The sequence below is a fragment of the Lathyrus oleraceus genome, chromosome 2 (genome assembly GCF_024323335.1).
Source record: "Lathyrus oleraceus cultivar Zhongwan6 chromosome 2, CAAS_Psat_ZW6_1.0, whole genome shotgun sequence".
Taxonomy (NCBI): Eukaryota; Viridiplantae; Streptophyta; class Magnoliopsida; order Fabales; family Fabaceae; genus Lathyrus; species Lathyrus oleraceus.
This window is the reverse complement of record NC_066580.1, coordinates 228,829,715-228,846,052: the sequence shown is the minus strand read 5'-3', so window position 1 is coordinate 228,846,052 and position 16,338 is coordinate 228,829,715. Positions and strand designations below refer to the sequence as shown.

General features: G+C 39.5%; 1 pseudogene; it reads right to left on the bottom strand.

The window, feature by feature from the left end:
• Nucleotides 1–596: 596 nt before the first annotated feature.
• On the bottom strand, nucleotides 597–2,278 carry LOC127122697 (uncharacterized; annotated as a pseudogene).
• Between the last annotated feature and the right edge of the window lie 14,060 nt (nucleotides 2,279–16,338).

Sequence of the window (16,338 nt, the reverse complement as noted above, 5' to 3'; positions counted from 1 at the left end):
AGGAAACTTCGAATCTTATCAACAGACTTAGAAGCTTCCCATTGAGATACAACTTCGATCTTCGTAGGATCCACAAAAATACCACCACTCAAAATCACATGTCCAAGAAAACTTACTTCACTCAACCAAAACTCACATTTAGAGAGTTTAGCAAACAACTTCCTCTCTTTCAACACTGATAACGCAACCTTCAAATGCTCGGCATGATCCTCTTCACTCTTAGAATAAATCAATATATCATCGATGAACACAACAACAAACTTATCCAGATAATCATGAAATTTTTTATTCATATACTCCATAAATACACCAGGTGCATTAGTCATGCCAAAAGGCATCACGGAGTACTCGTAGTGATCGTACCTTGTCCAAAAAGCAGTCTTTTGAATATCCTCAGCCTTTACACGAATCTGATGATACCCAGACCTCAAATCAATTTTGCTAAACACACAAGCTCCAACCAGCGGATCCATCAGATCGTCAATTCTCGGAAGTGGATACTTGTTTTTAATCGTCACTTTATTCAGTTGTCTATAATCAACACATAATCTCATAGAACCTTCTTTCTTCTTGACCAACAAAACAGGTGCACCCCACGGCGACACACTAGGACGAATAAACCTCTTCTCCAGCAAGTCTTCAAGTTGACTCTTCAAATCTTTCAACTCAGAAGCAGACATCCTATAGGGAGCCATCGATACAGGACTAGTTCCAGGAACTAAATCAATAGAAAACTCAACCTCACGTTCCGGCGGTAAATCACTTATATCTTCAGGAAATACCTCCGCAAACTCACAAACTATTGGCAACTCTTCAATCGTCCTCTTCTTACGAATATCCAAAGTTGCCAACAACATAAACAACTCGGCACCACCTTGCACCGATTCCTCAACTTGCTTAGCAGACACAAACCAATCTTCCTAAGCACCAACCTCAGGGAAAATAACCGTCTTCTCAAAGCAGTTGATATACACCCGATTAAATTCTAACCAATTCATACCCAAAATCACATCAAGTCGCTCTAAAGGAACACAAACTAAATCAATTCCAAAATCCCTACCAAAGATACTCAACGGACAATTCAGACACACATAGGAAGTAGAAACAGAACCCATAGCAGGTGTATCAATAACCATACTTCTATGCATATCAGATAATATAAGATTCAATCTCTTAGCACAATCCAAAGAAATGAAAGAATGTATTGCACCGGTATCAATAATGGCAATCAAAGGTGTACCATTAATAAAGCACGTACCTTGGATTAGCCTATCATCGGTAGTGGCCTCCGCACCAGACAATGCAAACACCTTTTCCTTCGCTTGCTCCTTCTTCGGATTATCACATTTGGTACTAATGTGACCTTTCTCACCACAATTGTAACAAGTCACACTCGAACCAACTCCACACTGGTTTGCTTTGTGACCACTCTTGCCACACTTGAAACACGTCACTGAATCCTTACTACAATCAACAACACGATGACCTTCAACGCCACATTTGAAACACTTAAGTGGAGTAGAAGATCCTCCCCCACTTGGCCTCTTGCCAAAACCAAATTGTCTCCTCTTGTCATCATACGGTTTCCCACGATCCTGGTTCTTCCCCTTCAAACTCTTGTAGATAGAAGCACTTTCCCTACTATCCTCATCATAAATCCGTCTCTTGTTAACAACTCCGCAAAACGAGTAATTTGTTGGTAACCAATGGCCTTCTTGATATCATGTCGCAAGCCATTCACGAACTTCAAGCATTTAGATCTCTCAGCATTAGCAATATTGTAATGAGGACAATACTTGATAAGCTCCTGAAATCTAGCAGCATATTCAGCAACAGTACCATTTCCTTGCTTCAATTCAAGGAACTCCACCTCTTTCTTCCCACGACAATCTTCTGGAAAATAGTTCTCCAAGAAGACATCACGGAAAAGAGCCCAAGTAACCTCAATGTTGTCTTCTTCAAACCTCTGAAGAGTGTTATTCCACCAATCTTCAGCTTCCTTCTCAAGCATATGAGTACCAAACTGCACTTTCTGAGCATTAGTACAGTTCATGACTCTGAAGATCTTCTCAATTGCCTTCAGCCAAGCTTGAGCTTTATCTAGTTCATGCTCACCCTCAAAGACGGGAGAATTTTTCCTATGGAATCTCCCCAAAGCACGAAACTCATCATAATCTCCATTTCGGTTACCTGCATTCGCTTGAGGGATCTGACTAATGGAGTCAGCCAACATCCTCAGCGCCTCAGCAATGGCATCATCATTCATGCCTGCAACCATCGTCCTGAACAGCCCGAACAACCAGACAACCAGTATCGATCGTGTCAGATACATAAATCAAATACAACAGGATTGGAAAACACTAACGACTATTGACCCACTGGTCAACCAGGCTCTGATACCACTAATGTAACACCCCTTTGTCTACCCCAAAATACTTAACATATAATCAGAGTAAATAAGCACGCATATAAATAAAAGGGCGTCACATCGACGTTTTCAAAAACTAAAAGCTTTAAAAAACAAACAGCTTTCATCATCAAGATACAATACACCTGGTCATTTAAAATAACACACTTCAAATAACATGAGTCATCAAGAATATGCGTTCGCAGCAGAAAATAATGAATACTCATGTATTTCATAAAATGATCCATGTCCCATACCATGATCATCTCTCAATAATCTCTTGCCAAAACAACTTTGTCTCCCTGAATAACTTCTTTCCAATAATATTTCCTTTCCATTTAAATTCGAAGTAGACGTTACTCTTTCTGATTTAGGAAATCCATAATCAAGGTCTATGTGACTCTGTTAATCTGAGATCTTGCTATGTGGATTTGGAGCTTCTGATGTTTTGATCTCTTAGGGTTCTGATGATGACTTCAGATGACGCTGAGAGCTTCTGGGATTTAGATATACCTTTGTTTAGAGTCAGAAGTTCTAGAGCGTACTCCTTGTTCAGATGCTTCTGATGTTTTTGCTGTTTTGCTCAGAGTTAGAACATCTTGAGCGCGTTACTACTTCAGATGCTTCTGATAATTTGTATCTGATATGATTCTGTATCTGATGACGCAGTCAGATTCCTTTCTTTTTGTTTAGATTCCTGCACACTTAGAAACTTTTTGTTAGAGTGCCATTTTTTGGTTCCGTTCTTTGTTATCATCAAAATCTTGGAATCTGTTGTAGAACAATTTTTGTTCTTACAATATCCCCCTTTTTGATGATGACAAAACAAACTCAATTAGCAGATGAAACATAAAAAATATCAGATCAGATAGAAGTGAGCTCCCCCTGAGATAGGCTAGGGAGTTCAGAAGTTCTTACCAGAGCTTCCAAGCAATGAAGTTTCTTAATACCTTCTGCAATTTCTTAAGTCCAGAGTTGGATGAATTTATTTTAAAGGAATAGTATGTTTGCAGCATGCTTAGGGTATTAGGCAATTTTTCATCTGAGCTATATTTGATTTCTCCCCCTTTTTGTCAGAATCAAAAAGACTTAAACAAAATAATCAACAAAACATTGTATACATTCAGATAACAGACATCAGAGATAATGGCAAGAAAAACAAACATCAGAAACAAAGATAAGCAAGGCAACAAGCAAAAAAAATCCTAAGTGCCTAAGGGTTGGGAGGAGGAGGCATTCTCTGAAGCAGTTGAGTCAGCAGGTGCTGGATATTATCGTTGACGGTGTCCTGTTTGTCCATTCTGGCTTTGAGTTCCTTCTGGTCTTTCTGAAGTTCTTCAAGCGTCTTGAGAACCATAGGAATGACAGTAGAGGACTCCCCCTGAGTCAGAGCACTCTGTTCTTCAGCAACTCTAGCTTCAGCTTCTGCAGCTGCCTTTGCTTCAGCTTCAGCAGCAGCAGCGGCAGCGTCAGCTAGAGCTTTGGCCTCAGCTTCCTTGGCCCTTTGGATTTCTGCTTGTCTGGCTTTTTCTCCTTCTTGCCTTCTGGCTTCTTCTTCAGCTTCTCTGGCCAGACGCTTCTGTAGTTTTGCCTCAGCATCTCTGATGAATTTGTTTCTGACTTGCTCAGAGATGTGCTTCAGCTTGAAGGCCTCAGAAGTCATCCAGCCAATGACTCTGTTCCAGTGTGTCCTTACAGAGTCAGGATCATCACTGATGCCAGAGTTTATGGTCAGAGACTTGACCTTTTGTACTGAAGCCCCTGCGAACAGCATAATGGCTTCCTTTAGGGTAGGCAAGGAATGTTCAGGTTCAGATGTTTGAGATGGAGAGGTTGGAGGGCTTAGGTTTAGTGTTTGAGGTTCAGGTTCAGCGGAAGGGTTTGGAGGGATAGTGTTAGAGGTATGAGGGTCAGAGGGTTGAGCTTCAGAAGGAGTGATGGTTGGTTGTGGTGGAGTGTCTTCAGGTGGAGGTTGTGTTGGTTGTTGAGAGGCAAGGCTTTGAGCCTGTAGTTGGGCTAGGGTTGGAGAAGTTGGGTCAGAGTGTTCTGTATCTGAGGAAATGATAAAGTAGGGAGGTGATTCTGGGGCTGTGGATGAGGAAGTGGTTTGATTTAATTGTTCGGCTTCGGATAGTGGTAAAGAGGTATTGCCAAGTTTGAATTTTGGTAGAGGTTGAGAGGTTCTGGTTGTAGAAGGAGGGGTTTTAGATGTGGTGTAGATGGGGGTTGGTAGAGGAGTAGAAGAAGCCAATGGCTGTATAGAGGGAATAGCAGAGGCAGACTTACCAGAAGATTCCTGCAAAGGCGCTGGAGGTCTTGATTTAGAAGTTTCTCCTAGCCTTGCTTTCTTCGCTCTTGAAGACTTCTCAGATGGACCTCTTTTGAACTTTACGAAATCTGGTTCTGAATCTGGCAGATCGTCTAGTCTGAAGTCTGGGATGTCCACTCCTTCATCCTTCAGACGTTGGAGATAGTGGAGGATTGCTTCTCTGGGTTCATTCTTGTAGAACCTTGCGATACCATTGGGCATATTCCTCTGATCTTTTAAAGTGTCCCAAGAGGTGTCCAGCGTAGGTTTGACTTGAATCTTCTTCAGAATTCCCATGCTCTTCAGATTTCTGGAGTTCAGAGGCCTTCCAGTATCTATTGCCAAATCGTCCATGAGTTTGTTTTTCTCCAGATGATCTACAAGCCCATTTTCAATCAGAACATCAGAGAGAAGTCTTCCCAGAGGGATGTAGGTTCTGGGTTTCATGTTGTTCCTGGTCTCCCGTACGGAGTCTCTAAGATATTTGAAGAGGAGGGCTGGGAGGCAAAGCTTCAGACCCTTATGAATACAGTACAGGATACACTTCTGATCTGTATTGATGTAATCTGATGAGTTGGATGCTGGGCGATGATGAATAGTTCCCAGAATGATCTTGAGCCACACTAGGAGATTCTGATGTAGTTCTTTGTTCTTTGATGGGTTGCCTTCTGGGTTGTGTTTGAAGATAGTGGGGTTGATTTCATGAGCAATGTACTTTGACCTAGGATTGATGTCATAAATCCTTCTTCCTCCAACTTTCTCCATGTTTAGCAATGAGGCTATTGACTTTTCAATAATCACGATTTTTACCCCCAAAACGTAGGAGACGACGAAATGGTCGTCAGCGTCAGCAAACTTCCAGAATTCCTTGATGAGGTTTGGGTAAACAGGACCATAAAGGCGGTGAAAATAGTTTTCCCAACCTTGTTGATGAAGTTCTTCAGTAAGATCTACTCCATTCCTCTTCATGTTGTTGAAATCCACCAGAGATTCACACAAAACTTCCAGTTTTTCAAAAGGAGTTGCAAGATTGATGTGAGGCTCATGATCAAGAATATGAGGCTCCTTGTACACTGGTGTTATGGTTACCCCTGTAACTGTTGGAGTAGGAATGTTTGTGCTTTGGGCTGCGTTGCTGGATTCCATTTGTTGAGAAAAGTTGAACACTGATTGTTGTTGAGAATCCATTGTTGATGAAGAACAAGATGAAGATGAACTGCTTGCAGAAATGCCTGAGAGAGCTGGTTTGAGAAAGTGAGTGAGAGTGAAGAGTGTGTGAAGTGTGAGAGGAGTGTTTAAATACCCTAAACAAAACGCATGCAAAACGACACACAAATCAGCGTTAGCACAAAAACCAAGTTAGCACGCTTAGAGGGAGAAATGATTATGGCTCATTAATGAATGTCTAATCCCAACAGTATGCACACTGCTCGAGGAGATCTCAAACGTCTGTCCTTTGAATTTCTTCTAGACAGCTGTCTAGAAGTTCCAAGGTTAGACGCAAATCACTCCACGTGTTTGCTTTATCTGGTCTTCAGGAATACCAAACGAATGGTTCTTGGAGATTTCTAACTCAAATATCTTCTTAACTTGGTAGAAGTATCAGAGTCAGAGGCAGAAGCTCATTTGTTTATGTCAGAGTCTCATTTTACATCTTCAGAGGCACACTTTATTCAGGGCAATTTTGAATGTTCAGATTTTCTAAGATAAAAAGAAATCTATCTTCAGCTAAAGGCTTAGTAAATATATCTTCCCATTGATGATCTGTATCAATGAACTTCAATGTTACTATCCCTTTCTGAACATAGTCTCTGATAAAATGATGTTTTATTTCAATGTGCTTAGCTCTGGAGTGTAAAATGGGATTCTTACTTAGACAAATGGCAGCAGTATTATCATAGAATATAGGAATGTTACTCTCGAAGATTTGCAGATCTTCTAACTAATTCTTCATCCAGAGCATCTGAGTTGTGCAGAGTGATGCTGAGATGTATTCTGCTTCTGCAGTTGATAGAGCGATAGTTGACTGTCTTTTGCTGGCCCAGGATATCAGATTATTTCCTAGGAGCTGACAATTTCCAGATGTGCTTTTTCGTTCCAATCTATCTCCTGCATAATCTGCATCACAGTAACCTGAAAGTCTATACTCTGATGTTTTCTCATACATCAGGCCCAGGTTAGGAGTTCCTTTCAGATATTTGAAAATTCTCTTAACTGCTGTTAAGTGAGTTTCTCTTGGATCTGATTGGAATCTGGCACATAGACAGGCACTAAAGAGAATATCAGGTCGAGTAGCAGTCAGATAGAGAAGGGATCCTATCATACCACGATAGAGCTTCTGACAAACCTTTTTACTGACTTCTTCCTTTTCAAGAATGCATGTTGGATGCATGGGATTCTTTGCAAGGTTGCATTCAGCCATGTCAAATTTCTTCAGAACATCTTTTATGTATTTGCTTTGATGAACGTACGTGACTTCTGAAGTTTGGTTAATTTGAATTCCTAGAAAGAACTTTAGTTCTTGCATTAAGCTCATTTCAAATTCTGTCTGCATTAACTCAGAGAATTCTTGACAAACAGAGGCGTTAGCAGAACCAAAAATAATATCATCAACATATATCTGACATATCATGAGATCACTGTTAAGGTTCTTACAGAAGAGTGTGGAGTCAACTTTCCCTCTGATAAAATTGTGTTCCAGAAGAAAATTACTTAAACGTTCATACCAAGCTCTGGGAGCTTGTTTAAGTCCATATAAAGATTTTTTAAGTTTAAAGACATGTTCTGGAAAATTTGGATTTTCAAAGCCTAGAGGTTGGTTGACATACACTTCTTCTGATATATAACCATTAAGGAATGCGCTATTGACATCCATTTGATATAATTTAATAGAATGGTGTATAGCAAAAGATACAAGAAGACGAATAGATTCTAACCTTGCGACTGGAGCAAAGGTTTCATTATAGTCAATACCTTCTTGTTGACTGTAACCTTGAGCTACCAGTCGAGCTTTGTTTCTGACGACTTCTCCTTTCTCATTCAGCTTGTTTCTGAATACCCATCTGGTTCCAATAACGTGAGTGCTTCTGGGCTTGGGAACAAGATCCCAGACATCATTCTTTGTGAATTGATCTAACTCTTCTTGCATAGCTGAAACCCATTCGTTATCTTGAAGTGCTTCATCACAGGACGTAGGCTCGATCAGAGACACTAGTCCCAGAGGCGTCTCTTCAGAGGTCCTGAAGGTAGATCTGGTTCTAACAGGTTCGTCTTTGTTGCCCAGAATCAAATCTTCAGATACGTTGATGCGACTTTTAGCTCTCTTTGGGATTACTGGGGAATGAATTTCCTCAGAGTTCTGAGTGGCAGTTGCTTCTGGAGCTTTATCAGATCCTGCAAGAGTGATTTCTAAATCTGCAAAATTTTCAACTAGCTTTGACTTTTCAGGGTCAAGCTTATCGTCAAATCTGACATGAATTGATTCTTCCACAATTTTGGTTTCTGTATTGTATACTCTGTAGCCTTTAGAGCGTTCTGAGTATCCTAACATAATACTTTTCTGTGCTTTGGAATCAAACTTGTTCAGATGATCTTTAGTGTTTAAAATAAAGCAAGAACATCCAAATGGATGGAAATATGAAATGTTTGGTTTCCTTCCTTTACACAGTTCATAGGGAGTCTTTTTCAGAATAGGTCTTATGGAGATTCTATTCTGAATATAACACGTTGTATTTACAGCTTCGGCCCAAAAGTGCTTAGCCACATTCGTTTCATTGATCATGGTTCTGGCCATCTCTTGGAGTGTCCTATTCTTCCTCTCTACAACTCCATTTTGTTCTGGAGTTCTAGGGCAGGAGAAATCATGGGATATTCCATTAGAGTCAAATAATTCCTCAAAATCTTTATTTTCAAATTCCCCACCATGATCACTTCTGACTCTAATAATTTTAGAGTCAAATTCTTTTTGCACTTTGGAGTAGAAACTAGTGAATACAGAGTGTGACTCACTCTTGTGCTTTAGGAATTTCACCCATGTCCAGCGACTGAAATCATCAACAATGACTAGTCCATACTTCTTTCCATTGACTGATGCTATTTTCACAGGACCAAATAAATCAATGTGAAGAAGTTCCAGAGGCTTAGAGGTGGTAACAATAGTTTTCTTTTTGAAATATGTTTTTGAAAATTTTCCTTTCTGACATGCTTCACATAGAGCATCTGAAGAAAACTTCAGTTTAGGTAGGCCTCTGACTAACTCGAGTTTATTTAGCTGAGATAGTTTTCTCATGCTAATGTGGCCCAAGCGTCTATGCCATACCCATTGCTCTTCGTGAACAGACATCAGGCATTTTACATTTTGTTCTTTTAAATCAGAAAGATTAATTTTATAAATATTGTTTTTCCTCTTGCCTGTGAATAGGACAGAACCATTGTTTTGATTTATGGCTTTACATGTTTTTTTATTAAAGATCACGTCATAACCGTTATCACTTAATTGACTTGTGGATAACAAGTTATGCATTAATCCTTCTACGTAAAGGACATCAGATATAGAGGGAAGAGTACCATTACCAATAGTTCCGGAGCCTCTGATCCTTCCTTTCTGATCTCCTCCGAAGCCTACAAATCCAGCGTCTTTAAGTTCCAGACTTTGGAACATAGACTTTCTTCCCGTCATGTGTCGTGAGCATCCAGAGTCCAGGTACCATGATTGGTGTTTGAACTTTGCTGCATAGGATATCTGCAACATAAACAATCTTATCTTTTGGTACCTAGAGTCTCTTGGGTCCTTTCTGATTAGTTTTCCCAGAGTTTCTTATAATTTTGGGTTTTCTAGCATTTTCAAATTTTTGCTCTTGTGTGTGTGTGTAGTGATATGAAAATGGAGATTTGAGTTGGTCACTAGTAGAAGTTTTATCTTCCTTAGGATCATACACAATTCCCTTTTTATTGTTTTGACTGACTCCATAAATCATGGATGCCATAGCACTCCTTCCTATCCCATTTTTCAGAAATTCTTGAAAGGCTTCTTCGTATTTATAAATTATCGTATTTGAAGTATGTGGAGCTTGAGATAACGCTTCTTCCAGTTCTAAACAATTTTTATTTGCCGCATCTCTTTGTAATGTTAAAGATCTGATTTCATCTTCTCGTTTTAGAATAGTCATCTCAAGTTTGCCACATTCTTCAAATTTTTCTTCAAGACAGCCTTTTATTGCTTTAAACTTTTGTTTTAATTTCTGATATGAGTTAAGAGTTTCTGACAAGCATGATTCTAGATCAGATCGAGAGAGTTCACAAAATACCTCTTCAGATTCTTCATCTGAACTGTTCCTGGATGTGGTAGCCATGAATGCCACATTTGCCTGTTCATCAAAGTCAGATTCTGATGAGTCAGATTCGCTATCATCCCAGGTAGCCATTAATCCTTTCTTTGTCCTGAAGGTATTTTTCTTGAAACTTTCTTTTCTGGAACTATCTTTCTTTAGCTTGGGGCATTCATTCCTGTAGTGACCTGTTTCTTTACATTCATAACAAGTAATATCTTTGTTAGTTTTACCTTTTGAGGTTGACTCTGATCGATCCCCTCTGGGTTTTGGTCTTCTGAAGTTGTTGTTCCTCTTTTTCCAGAGTTGTTTAACTCTTCTGGTCAGGAGAGACGATTCTTCTTCCTCATCAGAATCTTCTTGTTCAGAGTCATCTGCATCTTCTGTCTCGGCCTGGAATGCTTTGGTTCTGTCAGATTTGCGTCTTTCAGATCTGGACTTTAATGCTACAGACTTGTTCTTCTTCTGAGGTTCGTCTTCCTCTAGTTCTATCTCATGACTTCTGAGAGAACTGACAAGCTCTTCAAGACTGATATTGTTCAGATCCTTAGACAGCTTCAGAGCAGTGACCATGGGTCTCCACTTCTTTGGCAAGCTTCTGACTATCTTTTTGACGTGGTCTGCAGTTGTGTACCCTTTGTCTAGAACTTTGAGACCTGCAATAAGAGTTTGGAATCTGGAGAACATTACCTCTATGGATTCATCATCCTCCATTTTGAAAGCTTCATATTTTTGGATAAGCGCCAGAGCCTTTGTCTCTTTGACCTGAGAGTTTCCTTCATGAGTCATCCTCAGAGAGTCAAGTATGTCTTTGGCTGTTTCTCTGTTGGTGATCTTTTCATACTCGTTGTAAGATATAGCATTGAGAAGTATGGTTCTGGCCTTGTGATGATTTTTGAAAACTCGCTTCTGATCATCTGACATCATACTTCTGGGAACTTCAACTCCATCCTTTGTGACAGGAGGTTTGTATCCATCTGTGACAATGTCCCAGAGATCAGCATCATAGCCTATAAAGAAGCTCTCAATCCTATCTTTCCAGTAGTCGAATTTTTCTCCATCAAAGACAGGAGGCTTAGCATTGTAACTGTCTCTTTCATTTGTGTGGGCCATGGTTTTTCTCGTTCTGGATCTCTCTACACTGTTAAGTGTTTGATTAGAGAATCAATAACAGAGCCGAAGCTCTGATACCAATTGAAGGTGAGAAAAACAAGAGAGGGGGGGTTTGAATTGTTTTGGAAAATAAGCGCTTTTTCAGAATAAGACCACACAAGGAATTTATACTGGTTCGCTTATAACACAAAGCTACTCCAGTCCACCCGGCCAAGGTGATTTCGCCTTCAAAAAGGACTTAATCCACTAATCTTGAAAGATTATTACAACCAACGTCTAAGAGATGGATCTCTTAGTCCTCTCAAGTATGCAGACTGCGCAGAGTCACTTGAGGAAATAAAGTAATAGATAAAAAGACTTTGTAATCTAGAGTGCTTCTAGGATAAAGCAAATATTACAACAGTAGGAACAAAAGAATGTTTCACATTCTAAGCAAAAGCTTCGTGAAAGATTGAGAGAGAGAAGAAAACGTTTATGTGTATTGGTGTATCTCTCAATGCTGTTTGTTGTCCTTTATATAGAGATGAAAGGACCGTTGAAATTGATGGCAGATTTGATCTTGAATAGGAATTAATGCCATAACTTCTGTTGTTTCTTGCCAAAACAACTTTGTCTCCCTGAATAACTTCTTTCCAATAATATTTCCTTTCCATTTAAATTCGAAGTAGACGTTACTCTTTCTGATTTAGGAAATCCATAATCAAGGTCTATGTGACTCTGTTAATCTGAGATCTTGCTATGTGGATTTGGAGCTTCTGATGTTTTGATCTCTTAGGGTTCTGATGATGACTTCAGATGACGCTGAGAGCTTCTGGGATTTAGATATACCTTTGTTTAGAGTCAGAAGTTCTAGAGCGTACTCCTTGTTCAGATGCTTCTGATGTTTTTGCTGTTTTGCTCAGAGTTAGAACATCTTGAGCGCGTTACTACTTCAGATGCTTCGGATAATTTGTATCTGATATGATTCTGTATCTGATGACGCAATCAGATTCCTTTCTTTTTGTTTAGATTCCTGCACACTTAGAAACTTTTTGTTAGAGTGCCATTTTTTTGTTTCGTTCTTTGTTATCATCAAAATCTTGGAATCTGTTGTAGAACAATTTTTGTTCTTACATCCTTCTACCAACTCTTGATATTCACTGTGCTTTTGGCGACTGCTAGAGATAGTGAACCAAAATCTGACAATGTGCTCAAGATAAGTCTTCAAAACCGAAGATCAGCAGGATGCAGTTACTTGCCATAATCCCTAATTTTTGCATAAATTTCCCCAAGGTGGGGTACTCAATTTATCGGGATAATTTTTTCTATTTTATGTCTCTAATTTCACCTGGATCTCCCTTTCAGGTTTTCAATCCATCGAGACGCTCCTTTTTTGCCTAATTCACCCTTTCGGGTTTTCAACTTAGCGAGCCGTTCTTTTTTTTAGGCGAAGTATTTCTTGACTGCATTTGCATTCACAGGACGAGTGAACTCTTCACCATCCATAGTTGTAAGAATCAAAGCACCGCCTGAAAAGGCTCTCTTGACAACATATGGGCCTTCATAATTAGGAGTCCATTTGCCCCTAGAATCTGGTTTGAAAGATAAAATCTTCTTGAGCATAAGGTCACCTTCTCTGAATACACGAGGTCTGACCTTCTTATCAAAAGCTTTCTTCATCCTCTGCTGATATAACTGACCATGACACATGGCAGTTAATCTCTTCTCATCAATCAAATCAACTGATCATACCTGGTCTGACACCATTCAGCCTCAGTCAACTTGGCTTCCATGAGCACACGCAATGAAGGAATCTCAACCTCTACGAGGAGAACTGCTTTCATACCATAAACAAGAGAGAAAGGGGTTGCCCCTGTTGAAGTGCGGATAGATGTATGATACCCGTGCAAAGCAAATGGGAGCATCTCATACCAATCCTTATACGTTACAACCCTCTTCTGAATAATCTTCTTGATGTTCTTGTTCGCAGCTTCCACAGCCCCATTCATCTTGGGTACGTAGGGAGAAGAATTATGATGTGCAATCTTGAAGTCTTTACAAAGAGCTTCCACCATATTGTTATTCAAGTTTGATCCATTATCAGTAATGATCTTACTTGGTACACCATAACGACATATAAATCCGATTCTTGATAAACCTCACAACAACTTGCTTGGTTACATTTGCATACGATGTCGCTTCAACCCATTTTGGGAAGTAGTCAATTGCCACCAAAATGAAACGATGTCCATTCGAAGCTTTAGGCTCAATCATGCCAATCATATCAATTCCCCACATGGAGAAAGGCCATGGGGAAGAGATAACATTCAACAGTGTCAGAGGAATATGAATCTTATATGCATATATTTGACAATTGTGGCATTTCTTCACAAACTTGCAACAATTAGATTCCATTGTCAGCCAATAGTAACCTTCTCTCAACATCTTCTTTGCCATTACATGTCCATTGGAATGAGTGCTAAAGGAACCTTCATGGACTTCAGTCATCAACATGTCTGCTTCGTGTCTATCCACACATCTTAGCAGAACCATATCGAAGTTTCTCTTGTACAATACATCTCTATTAAGGTAGAAATTGTCGGCTAATCTTCTCAAAGTCTTCTTATCTTTCAAAGATGCTCCAGACGGGTAAATCTGAATTTGGAGGAAACACTTGACATCAAAATACTACGACTTCTCATCTTTGATTTCTTCAACAGCAAACATATGAGTTGGCCTATCAAGACGCATCACGGTCAAATTGGGAGCCTCATTCCAATACTTCACTACAATCATTGACGCCAATGTTGCAAGAGCATCTGCCATCCGATTTTCATCTCGAGGGATATGATGAAACTCAACCTTTGTAAAGAAAGTTGAAATCCTCCTCGCATAATCTTTATATGGTATTAAACCGGGTTGACTCGTCTCCCATTCACATTTGATCTGATTTATAACCAAAGCGGAATCTCCAAAGACATCTAAATACTTGATTCTGAGATCAATGGCCTCTTCAAGCCCCATAATGCAAGCTTCATATTTTGCCATATTGTTTGTAACCTTGAAAGTCAATCTAGCTGTAAAGGGAAAATGCGTGCCTTGAGGAGTAATAATCACTTCCCCAGTGCCATTTCCATATTGATTAACAACTCCATCAAATACCATGCCCCAACGGGAACCAGGTTCTAGCCCTTCTTCAAGCAATGATTCATCATAATCTTTCATTTTCAAGTACAAGATCTCTTCATCAGGAAAGTTATACTGCACTGACTGGTAATCTTCAATTTGTTGGTGAGCCAAATGGTCAGTCAAGATACTACCTTTGATTGCTTTCTGAGATCGGTATTCAATATCATACTCTGATAACAACATCTGCCAACGGGCAATTCTCCCATTTAAAGCAGGCTTCTCAAATATATACTTGATTGGATCCATTTTGGATATCAACCAAGTGGTATGATTCAACATATACTGACGCAAACACTTAGCAGCCTAAGCCAATGCGCAACAAGTATTCTCAAGCATAGAATACCGAGTCTCACTGTTGGTGAACTTCTTACTGAGGTAGTAAATAGAAAATTCTTTCTTTCCAGTCTCATCTTGCTGACCAAGAACACAACCCATAATATCTTCAAGCATAGTTAAATACATGATCAATGGTCTTCCTTCCACAAGCGGAGACAAAATCGGAGGCTCAAGCAGATATTCCTTGGTACTGTCAAAAGATTTCTGGAAGTCTTCGGTTCAATCACAAGACTTATCTTTCTGAAGAAGCTTGAATATAGGCGCACACGTGGCAATCATGTGTGAAATAAATCTTGAGATATAATTCAAGTTGCCGAGAAAACCTCTGACTTGCTTCTAAGTTTTGGGCGCAGGCATCTCTTGTATTTCTTTGACCTTGGTAGGATCAACTTCAATACCCTTCTCACTGACAATAAAGCCCAACAACTTACCATAACGAACACCAAAAGTACACTTATTGGGATTCAAGCGGAGTTTATACTTTCTCAAACGCTAGAATAACTTCAACAAATGCTCAACATGTGCCTCTTCATTAATAGATTTAGCAATCATGTCATTGACATAAACTTCAATCTCTTTATGCATCATATCATGAAAAAGAGTAGTCATTTCTCTTTGGTAAGTTGCACCAGCATTCTTTAAACCGAAAAGCATCACTCTATAACAGAATGTTCCCCAAGGTGTAATGAATATGGTCTTCTCCATATCTTCAGGTGCCATCTTGATCTGATGATATCCGGAAAATCCATCCATAAACAAAAATACTTTGAATTTAGCAGTGTTATCTACCAACATATCAATGTGTCGTAGAGGGAAATCATCTTTCAGACTAACTTTATTCAAATCTCTATAGTCGACACACATGCGGACTTTTCCATCTTTCTTCGGCACAGGAACAATATTGGCCACCCATTGTGGATATTTGGCGGTCACAAGGAAACCGACATCAATCTGCTTCTGCACTTCTTCTTTGATCTTCACTGCCATATCAGGATGCATTCTCCTCAACTTCTGCTTGACTTGCAGGCATTCTGGCTTCAACGACAATCTATGCTCCATGATCTCAGCATCCAAACTAGGCATGTCTTGAAAGGACCAAGCAAACACATCTGAATACTCTCGGAGAAGATCAATCAACCCCTTCTTAACATCTGGACACAGTCGAGACCCAATGTTGACTTCCTTCACATCATCCTTAAAATCCAAGTTGACTAACTTGATCTGTTCTTCGAACGGCTGAATGGTCTTTTCATCATGCTCAAGAAGACGAGATAATTCATCACTTTCCTCCTCGGCCTCAAACACCGGGAATTCAAAATTTGATTTTAGAGAAGTGAATTTTGTGACCAAATATTATGCAGATGGACAATTATATTATTTATTTATGTTTTTTGTGATTACCATTTTCAGAATAAAGCAAAAAGTAAAAACAAAACATCATAGATGTGGATGAATAGAATTAATTTTATTAATGATCAATTTCAAAATGCCCAAACAATGTTCACTTCCCCCTTAGGCATAGGAGAAGGATTTTTTAAAACATATAAAAGCAATTACTTAGATTGACGCATAATAATAGGAATGTCAACAGCAGTCCAATTGTTGCAAGTCTTTCCATGCGTCACAAAATTGGTGCAGTTTTCCCCTTCGTCATCGTCTAGCACAACAGCTAAGTGTTG